Source organism: Ailuropoda melanoleuca, chromosome 15 (genome assembly GCF_002007445.2).
Source record: "Ailuropoda melanoleuca isolate Jingjing chromosome 15, ASM200744v2, whole genome shotgun sequence".
Lineage (NCBI taxonomy): Eukaryota > Metazoa > Chordata > Mammalia > Carnivora > Ursidae > Ailuropoda > Ailuropoda melanoleuca.
In genome coordinates, this window is record NC_048232.1 from 23,679,707 (window position 1) to 23,691,004 (window position 11,298).

Here is an 11,298-nt window from a genome sequence, read left to right on the forward strand (position 1 = left end):
TACCAAACATCTAAAGAATTGAAGCCAATTCTTCTCAAACTTTACAAAAAATTGAAAATGACGCAACACTCCCAAACTCAATTTACAAGGCCCATTTACCCACATACCAAAGCCAGATAAGAACACTATGAAAAAAGAAATTTACAGGTTAACATTCCTGATGAACATAGGTGAAAAAATCCTCAACAAATTATTAGCAAATGAATTCAACAGCACATTAAAAGGATCATACACCATGAGCAAGTGAGATTTATTCCTGGGATGAAAGGATGGCTTAATATATGCAAATGAATAACTGTGATATATCACATTAATAGAATGAAAGACAAAAATCATATGGTCATCTCAATAGATGGAGAAAAAGCATTAAACAAAATTCAACATCCTGTCATGATGAAAATTCTCAACAAATTGGACATGTAAGAAACATATTTCAACATAAAAAGCACCATATATGTCACACACTCAACTAACATCATACTCAGTGGTGAAAGGTTGAAAGCCTTCCCTTTAATATCAGGAACAAGAAAAAGGTGTCCACCCACACCACCCCTATTCAATATTAATACTGAAATTCCCAGCTAGAGCAATTGGGCAAGAAAAAGAAGATAAGGCATCCAAGTCAGAAAGGAAGAGGTAAAACTGTCTATGTTTGCTGTGATATGATCTTATACACTGGAAGTCCTAACAACTCCACCAAAAAATTGTTAGTATAATCAAAGAATTCATAAAAAATTTTACATAAAATCAATATACAAAAAATCAGTTGCATTTCTATAAATTAACAATGAAATATCTGAGAAAGAAATAAAACAGTCCCACTTACAATATTATCAAAAACAAATATTTTGGAAAATTTTTTTTAAGATTTTATTTATATATTTGAGAGAGAGCAAGCATGAGCAGCGGGGGGTGGTAGGGAGCAGGGGCAGAGGGAGAGAGAGACAAACAGACTCCCCGCTGAGCAGGGAGCCCAACACAGGGCTCTATCCCAGTGCCCTGAGCCAAAGGCAGACACTTAACCGACTGGCATCCCTTTAGGAAAAAACTTAACCAAGGAAGTTAAAGATCCAGACACCAAAAATTATAAGACATTGAGGAAAGAAATTGACAAAGACACAAATAAATGGAAAGATACCATATGCTTCTGGATTAGAAGAAGTAATATTGTAATATATCCATACCACCGAAGGCTAACTACAGATTCAATACAATCCTCATCAAAATTCTGATGGCATTTTTCCGCATATAGAAAAAAAAATACTTAAATTCCATGGAACCACAGAAGATCCTAAATAGCTAAAGCAATTTTGAAAGAACAAAGTGGGAGGCATCACACTTCCTGATTCCAAACCGTATTACAAAACTATAGTATTTAAAACAGTATGATACTGGCATAAAAACAGACACATAGATCAATGGGACAGAACAGAGGGCCCAGAAATAAATCCATGCATACATGGTTAACTAATATTTGACAGTCAAGAATACTCAACAGGGAAAGGATAGTCTCTTAAATAAACAGTATGGGGAAACTAGATATTTACATGCAAAAGAATGAAATTGATTCTCTGTCTTACACCACTAACAAAAATTAACTTGAAATGCATTAAGGATTTAATTTAAGTCCTAGAAGAAACTCCTAGGAAAAAACAGGGAAAGAGTTCCTTGCCATTGGTCTTGGCAATAAATTATTGGACATAGATAACAGAAGCACAAGCCACAAAAATAAAAATCAACAAGTGGGACTACATCAAACTAAAAAGCTTCTGTACAGCAAATTAATAATAATAAACAAAATGAAAAGGCAACCTATAAAATGGGAGAAAATATTTGCAAACCATATCTGATAAGGGGTTAATATCAAAATATATAAGGACCTTACACAACTCAATAACAAATAACAAACAATCCAATTTAAAAATGAGCAGAGTACTTTTAGGGGCGACAGGGTGGCTCAGTCAGTTAAGTGTCTGCCTTCAGCCCAAGTCATGATCCCAAGGTCCTGGGATTGAGCTCCCTGCTCAGTGGGAAGTCTGCTTATCCCTCTCCCTCTGCTGCTCTCCATGCTTGTGCTCTCTCTCTCTCCTGTCAAATAAATAAATAAAATCTTTTTAAAAAATAAAAATGGGCCGAGTGCTTTTAAATAGACATTTTTCCAAAGAAGACATACAAATGTCCAGCAAGTACATGAAAAGATCAACATAATTAATCATTAGGGAAATGCAAATCAAAACCGCAGTGAGATATCACCTCATACCTGTTGGAATGGCTATTATCAAAAAGACAAATGATAACAAATGCTGGTGAAGATGTGGAGAAAAGAGAATCCCTATGCACTGTTGGAGGGAATATAAACTGGTGTAGGCACTGTGGAAAACAGTATGGAGATTCCTCAAAAAATTAAAAATAGAACTACCATATGATCCAGCAATTCTACTTCTGGGTATATATGTGAAGGAAATGAAATCTCTATCTCAAAGAGATATCTACACTTTCATGTTCATTGCAGGATTATTCCCAATAGCCAGGTTAGGAAACAACCTAAGTGTCCATTGATGGAGGAATGCATAAAGGAAATACACACATGCAATGGAGTATTAGTCACCGATGAGAAAGAAGGAAATCCTGCCATTTGCAACAACATGGATAGACCTTGAAGGCAGTATGCTCAAAAAAATGAATCAGACAAATACTGCATGATCTCACTTGTGGGACCTAAAAACATCAAACTCATAGAGACAGAGACTAGAATGGTGGTTGCCAGGGACTGATGGGGTGGGTGAAATAGTACAAGTTTTCAGTTGCAAGATGAGTAAGTTCTGGGGATTTCATGATGTGCAGCATGGTAGCTATAGTTGACAGTACTGTATTGAATACTTGAAAACTTCTGTGAGAGTAGAGCTTGAACGTTCTCACCGTAACCAGAAAATGGTAATTATGGGGGGGGTAATACATTTTGCAATGTGTATGTGTATAAAATCATCACATTGCACACCTTCAAACTTACACAAGATTATATGTCAGTTATATTTCCATAAAGCTGGAAAAAACTAGCTATGATTAATATGCTCAAGAAGTCAGATGACAAGATGGAAAATCTCAGTAGAGAACTGGAAACTGTTTTTAAAAAGATTTAAATGGTGGCTCAGTCAATTCAGCATCTGACTTTGGCTCAGGTCATGATCTCAGGGTCCTGGAATTGAGCTTCAAGTTGGGCTCCCTGCTCAGTCTGCTTGAGATTCTCTCTCTCTCTTTCTGCCCCTTCCCCTGCTCATGCTCTCTCTCTCTCTCTCCCTCTCAAAAAAATAAAATCTTAAAAAAAAGGATTAAATGGAAATGATAAAACCAAAAAGGAACAAAATCAACTGCATTTAACAATAGATTACATAGCTCAAAGAGGTAAGCTAAAAATAGGTCAGAAGATTAACACACAGAAAAAAAATAGGATTCAAAGCGAGAAAAAAGGAAAAAGAGAGGTGGATAAAATAACTTTTGATGGGGTAACAGCAGAGAATTTTCCAAAATTCTCAAAAGACACCAAACCACAGATTCATTTCTTCACTCATTTCTCCACTGGGAGGATTAGCTCACCCTCCCATCTCCTTTCCCATTTCCAACCCTGAGATCAGCTATGTTCTGCTCCCTCCTCTCCACAGGCCTTTGTTAATGATCAAGCTCAAAGGTCCTCAACCCTCACAGTTTCTCAATATCCAGTGAGAATATTTGGGGCAGATTTTTAAAAATGCCCCATCTCCTCCTCCACCCCTGAGATGATTTTTCAACTTGTCTGGGGGTAGGGACTCAAGTATCTGGTGGCTTTAAAAATATCCTCAGGTGATTTGAATGTGTAGCCAAGGCGGAGAACCACCCCTCTCTCCCAGCTGCCCAGCCTGATACTAGGTAAGTTCTGCTCTGTGGGAAATAATAGGAAGCTGTCTGCCCCAAATCAAGCCAAATTCTCCAGTTGAGACTTAGCAATCACAAAGCTGCTCTTTTCATCTCCATCTATCAGATTCCTACTCCTATCTTTCTGCTGGCTCAGAATTCAAAAGAGGAAGAGAGGAATATTGCTTATTAGCCCTGCAATCAATTGGCTTAAGATTTTATTCTTGATCCACTTAATATAAAAAGTTAAATTCAATCTGACATCTTAGTCCTCAGTTTGGGTCACGGCACACTTATTTTGATTAAAATTATAATTAGTGTGCGTTAGAATTTTAAGAATATGTAAAAAACTATGAGGCCTTTATGAATGTGTCATAGAAAAAGACCAGAGGCGTTCTCATATTGGTCCCTGTAACTTTGTGTTTCTCTCTATTGAGGTGTATCTGCTTTTCCTGAAAAAGGGAAGTAGACAATAATAGATTAGTGACCCTAACTGGCTGTAAAATTGGGTGAAAGATTTAGGGGATGCTTCTACCAGGCAGAAGCAAAAAACACTGAGGCATCACCACCAAACCAGGACCCACCACCATTGCCTGCATATTATCATGAACTTATAATAAGGAAAGTGACCTCAGAATCCAGGCAGTGAGCTAGACAGTGTGCAAGAACAGGAAAGAAATGAGTGATAGCAGAGGTGGCCCATTGGCAGGGGGGCAGGAAGACTCACTTGCCCAAGCATCACTAGAAGGATGGCAAAATCTACAGTCTCCTTTCTTACAAGTCAGTGAAACCTTTGCTGGCTTCAGACCGTAATGTGATCTTCAGGTGGCTTATTCTCAGAAAAGTTTCATGTGAACTGTCACATTGTACATTTGTGACTCATACAACTTTGACACATTCTGATGTAGTTTAATCGTATTTGTGATTGAATAACCTCTGTGTACAAAAGCAATTTTTATACTAAAAATACTGCTTATCTGTACAGCAGTGCATTATAAATTGTTATTTATCTTCTCTGTAATGGTCTTGATTATTTAGCCCAGTGATATGTAATTATTTTTCTTTTCATCCATGTATTCTTTGCTTCCTCAAATAGCATCTGCAGCCATTGGGATGGGCGATCAAGATATGAGTTGCAGGCTGTACATTGACTGAATTACAAATCACCTTATCTCTCTCTCTCTCTCTCACACACACACACACACACACAACTTGTTTAGTGTGATATTGGAGGCTGTCCATCGTGCTTCATAGTGTGTGTGTGAGAGCATCCAAGACCTTGAACACCTCCTGGCTTTGTGTGGACTTCCTGCTGCCCTTCCTTTCTTCATTTTTCCAGCCCATGCAAACTCCCCATTCACAGGTGTGGGGACACTTCACAGAAATGCCACAGATGGTATCCTGGCATTGACTACTCATGTGACGTTGTTGTAATGATCAAACTGACTATCTTTCTTAAAAGAGAGAGCAAAATATACAATCTCCTTTCTTACGGGTCAAACCTGGTCATAATCTCCACTCTGGTGGGCTCTAGGGCCCATATACATTCGTCATCTCTAGGACCTGCCACTACTGAAGTCCCACTCCCTCGGGGGCTCCCTGTCAGCTCCAGTCTCTAAATTATTATGAACATTGAGTAAGAACAACCACAGATTCCCAGGAGAAAGAAAGGGAAAGATTCGGGGGGGAGGATATATTAAAGAAAAAAAGGATAGAAAGAAAATGTTCTGTGAATAAACAGTTCTTCCTTCTGGAAAAGACTTAATTGTATGTTGGGGAAGTTGGGGATTGTTTAGCAACTATATGGGTACCTCTGAAGTACTCCACATACATTATCTCTACTAATCATCTTACAACCATATGTTCAAAATGTAAATAACAATATAACACTCTAATATAAGCAAGAGATTACTTCAATCTGGTGACTTTCCTTTCAGTTTTCAAAGTAAATTAAATTATTTTAACTGAATGTTTCAGTAACAAATAATTTGGAGAGTTGAGCTTAGATAAAAAGTAGTGCACATCAGGGGCGCCTGGGTGGCACAGTGGTTGGGCGTCTGCCTTCGGCTCAGGGCGTGATCCCGGCGTTGTGGGATCGAGCCCCACATCAGGCTCCTCCGCTATGAGCCTGCTTCTTCCTCTCCCACTCCCCCTGCTTGTGTTCCCTCTCTCACTGGCTGTCTCTGACTCTGTCAAATAAATAAATAAAATGTTTAAAAAAAAAAAAGTAGTGCATATCAGGAAGCTATAATATTACATTTATTTCATCATTTACCCACATGAGAGGAGAAATTTGATAAGAATGACTCTGTTTAAAATCAAAAGACCCGGGGTGCCTGGGTGGCTAAATTGGTTAAGGTCTGCCTTTGGCTTAGGTCATGATCCCAGGGTCCTGGGATCAAGCCCCGTGTCAGGCTCACTGCTCTGTGGGAGTCTGCTTCTCCCTCTCCCTCGGCCTGCCACTCCCCCTGCTTGTGCTCACTCTCTATCCCTGTCAAATAAATAAATAAAATCTTAAAAATAAATAAATAAATAAAATCAAAAGACTCTTCAGAATGGGAGAAGATATTTGCAAATGTCTTATCAGATAAAGGGCTAGTATCCAAAATCTATAAAGAACTTACCAAACTCAACACCCAAAGAACAAATAATCCAATTAAGAAGTGGGAGAAGATGTGAACAGACATTTCTCCAAAGACACACAAATGGCCAACCGACACATTGAAAAATTCTCCACATCACTTGGCATCAGGGAAATACAAATCAAAACCACACTGAGATACCATCTCACACGAGTCAGAATGGCTAAAATTAACAAGTCAGGAAATGACAAGTGTTGTCAGGGATGTGGAGAAATGGGATCCCTCTTACACTGTTGGTGGGAATGCAAGCTGGTGTAGCTACTCTGGAAAACAGTATGGAGACTCCTCAAAAAGTTGAAAATAGAGTACCCTACGACCCAGCAATTGCACTACTAGGGATTTACCCCAAAGATACAAGTGTAGTGATCCGAAGGGGCACCTGCACCCCAATGTTTATAGCAGGAATGTCCACAACAGCCAAGCTGTGGAAAGAGACCAGATGTCCATTGACGGATGAATGGATAAAGAAGATGTGGCATATATATACACAATAGGATATTACTCAGCCATCAAAAAAAAAAAATGAAATCTTGCCATTTGCAATGTTGTGGATGGAACTAGAGAGTATTTTGCTGAGCAAAATAAGTCAATCAAAGAAAGACAATCATCATACAATTTTACTCATATGTGGAATTTAAGAAACAAAACAGAGGAGCATAGTGGGAAGAAGGGAAAAATAAAACAAGATGAAATCAGAGAGGAAGACAAACTGTAAGAGACTCTTAATCATAGGAAACAAATTGAGGATTGCTGGAGGGGAGGGAGTGGGGATGGGGTAACTGGGTGATGGACATTAAGGAGGGTATGTGATTTGAACTCTGGGTGTTATATACGACTGATGAATCACTGAACTCTACCTGTAAAACTAATTTAATTATGTTAATTAATTGAATTTGAATTTTAAAAAAAAGAATGACTCTGTTTAAAGATTTTTTTCCTTAAAAACTATGAGTGTTAACTTCATTTGCCAAAAATGAGAGAACATTTATTTTGGAGATATAAATCAAGACTCTTCAGCACGTATCTAAACATATAAATGTGAGATAGGGAAACTGAAGGGACCCCATGAAAGAAAACTGGGGGCTTTTCCTCCTTTTCCTGCTTCTATTCTTGCTAGAACTGGCACCCCTGCCTTATACATGCCTTAAAGTATGTCCTTGTCAGGGACAAGGAGTTAATGATTTCTTTGGAGTCTTCCAGCACGATACATAACATCTAAGGAATGACCGGGCGAGAATGACTGGGTGAGACCATGATGTATGTATTCCAGACCACTGCTGCTAGACATCTCAAAGCCAAGACCCCCTAGCACAGGAAGAAAGTGACTTATGATGAGCACCTGGACACTGTCCTTGTTCTGACCAATTCCTGGATGCCTGAGAAGACACGTGTACAAGACCATGATTGTCAGTAAAAACCCTAGACCCCACGCAAAGATGAGACTCCCTGTCCTTCCTTTCTGAGTCCTACAGATTCTCTGTCTATATCTGTACTCTTTATATCTTCAGTAAACCCTGCTCTCACTTCCTGCTGGCTCACGTTTGATTTCTAATCTGAGCAAAGCAAAGGACCCCCTCTGGGTCCTCGGACCTGGCTTGCCTGCATCAAATGCAATGAATAATAGGCCAAATAAGTGAAACTCAGAACTTCCCCAGGCAAAGACTCCACTAACTTGCAAATAGGAGCTGCTTTTTCTTGCTTCAAGGTCAGTCCCAGTACAAGGGAGCATTCAAAGGAAACAAAACTCTGATTACAAAAAGCCTTGGAAAGTAAAGACGTCTTTGCTGAAGATTTCTTGTGAACATCTTGTGGACATCTACACAGCAGAACAACAAAATAGAAAGATTCTGGACCTCTGATGGCCTTGTACAGCAGAGCCACCAGACTAGGCTCAATATTGACATGAAACAGAAATGGATGTTCTTCAATATTGGTTTGCTGTCCTGGCATTTAAGCCTATATTGTATTAATTCAGAGAATATATTTACTATCCTGATCCTAACTAATATTATAACATGCCTGGAATTAATCTCTAATTGTTTTTGACCAACCTTAAGCGCAAAACAATCTCATAAGTAATTTATTTATTCACTTCAACAAGTATTTATTGAACCAAGGACTACTCTAAGAACTGGAGATCTAGGGGCGCCTGGGTGGCATAGCGGTTAAGCGTCTGCCTTCCGCTCAGGGCGTGATCCTGGTGTTATGGGATCGAGCCCCACATCAGGCTCCTCTGCTATGAGCCTGCTTCTTCCTCTCCCACTCCCCCTGCTTGTGTTCCCTCTCTCGCTGGCTGTGTCTCTGTCATAAATAAATAAATAAATAAATAAATAAATAAAAGAACTGGAGATTTAGACATAGAACAGACAAAATGCCTGTGGGCAAGGAAATTACATTCTGCGTGACATGCAAATGAAGAAATATAATACAATAAGATAGTGTTTGTATTTGTGGGATTTATGAAAGAATGCCTACATCTGAAAAGCCAGAGAAGGCTTTACAGAAGAAATTGTATTTTGTATTGAGATTCAGCCACAAATAGAAGCAGAGGACTTTGTACATGAAGGCACACAGTTCTGGAATATGCCCAGTAGTTATGGGTTTGGGAGCATTTAAGACCAGAACTCACTTTGTGAAAATTTTGCATGTCTTAGTTTGCCCACGGCAGTCCCTATTTATCTCTGTTGTCCCAGACAATAGCTTCTCCTCTCACGCTCAGAAGTCTCTCAGTTGGACCATAAGTTATCTGGTCACCCCTTCTGCCAAGGACTTAGGATTCAGTCCTACAGGTGATGAGTTGCAAATCAGAACTATTATTGACACAGACGTTTTTGATGCAGGCACTTCAAAATTACCCTATCAAAGCATAAAAGCCCTAATTTTTTAAATTATTAAATCATCCCAAGCCTTTATTCCACCCTTAATTCCCATATCAATTATGGCAGACTTGCACTTTATACTTCATTCAGTATTGTATTCCTTGTATTTTTATGAGCCTGTATTACCTTCACAATTAATAAATGACGCAAGGTTATAATTAGACTTATATTAGTCCCCAACATCTTCTAAAACTATCATTAGACAGTCTCAGATGGATTAGACAAATGTCTAATACATTGCCGATCAAATAAGATCAGCACAATTACAAAAACTTCAAAAGGCAGTTGTGTTCATTCTCTAGAGTTTAAAAGAAAAAGTGTGTATAGTAGTTTCCCAGGGCTTTCGTAGCAAGTGACCCAACCTTGGTGGCTTAAAACAATAGAAATTTATTCTCTCACAGTTCTGAAAACATAGTCTTGCGATCAGGGTGTCGGTAGGGCCATGCTTCCTCTGAAGTCACTAAGCAAGAATCCTTCCCTGCCTATTCCTAATTTCTGGTGCTCACCGGTAATCCATGGCATTCCTTGGTTTATAGCTGCATCACTCAAATCTCTGCCTCACTCAAATCTCTGCCTCTGTCATTACATGGTCACCTCTGTGACACACCTTGTGTGTCCTCTGTGTCCATGTGTGTCTCCAAATCTCCCTTTTCTCAGGGGATACTAGTCATTGTACTTGACGCTCAACCTAATCCCGAATGACCTTGTTTTAACTTGACTACTGCAAACATTTAAATAAGGTCACATTCTGAGGTTCCAGTGCACATGAATTTAGGGGGACACTATTCAACTCAATACAGTCCCATTATTAAGCAAAGTATAATATTTATCAAAAGTAACTGCCTACACTCATTAAAACATTAACAGAAAACAGAGAGTCTGCTGACCATGCAGCATCTAATTCTCAGCGAGCAAAGCAAATGCTCTGTTGGATTGACGTCAGTAAATGAGCCAGGAAGTATCTGCGACTCCATGTTTCCAAGCGGCACTGAAACCCAGCCCCATCATTACCCATTCCCTGACAATTACCCAGCCATGATCACACCTTAATCTCAACTTCCCCACTTTCCCCTATCCACAATCCCTGTTCCAGGATGCAGAGTCTTAAAAGTTGTACAAGTCAGGCATACGGTGAGGATATCTGTTTTATACATTATAATAATATAAAAGCTGAAACTTCAGTAATTTCTTTTTTTAGGCCATGTTAAAATATCCCTAAATCAAAATGTCCAAGTTGGTACAAATGAGGCCAAATATACCCTAATTTTGAAGGAAGAGCAGCATGGTCTGATTATACCATTAATGAGGCTACTTTGACTACCATGTGGGGGACCCACTAAGAAGAGGTAAAGTACGTGGTAGTGTGTCAAGATAATATTCACCAGAATCAACCCATATCTTTCCACCTCCACAGGCACTTTCCTGTACCTAGAGACTTCCCTCACCTTCCTCTCTTCTCAGCCCAGAGAGCCAGACATGAGCAGCAGGGTCGTAGGGCTGGGCTGTCTCAGCAAATCTGGAGGACAAAGTGTCCCATTTGTGGCTTGGAAATTTCAGGCATCAATCTCCAGGTGTCAGATAGAAATCTATGAGTGTGTAGAGTCAACAAGAACCAGATAATTTAAAAAGTCAAAAACAGTCAAATTCTTTGCTCTTATACCTCAAAAATGAAGGTCCCTTGGTATATTAGACAGGAATCATGTTTTTCAGTATGTATGATGGACTCGTCCCCCCAAATTCATATGTTAAAGCCCTAACCCCTCATTGTGACTGTATTTGGAAATAAGGCCCATAAGGAGGTAATTAAAGGTTAAATGAGGTCATAAGGGTAGGCCCTAATTCAAAAGAAGAGGAAGAGACACCAAAGATCACACCCCTCCCTCCCCCCC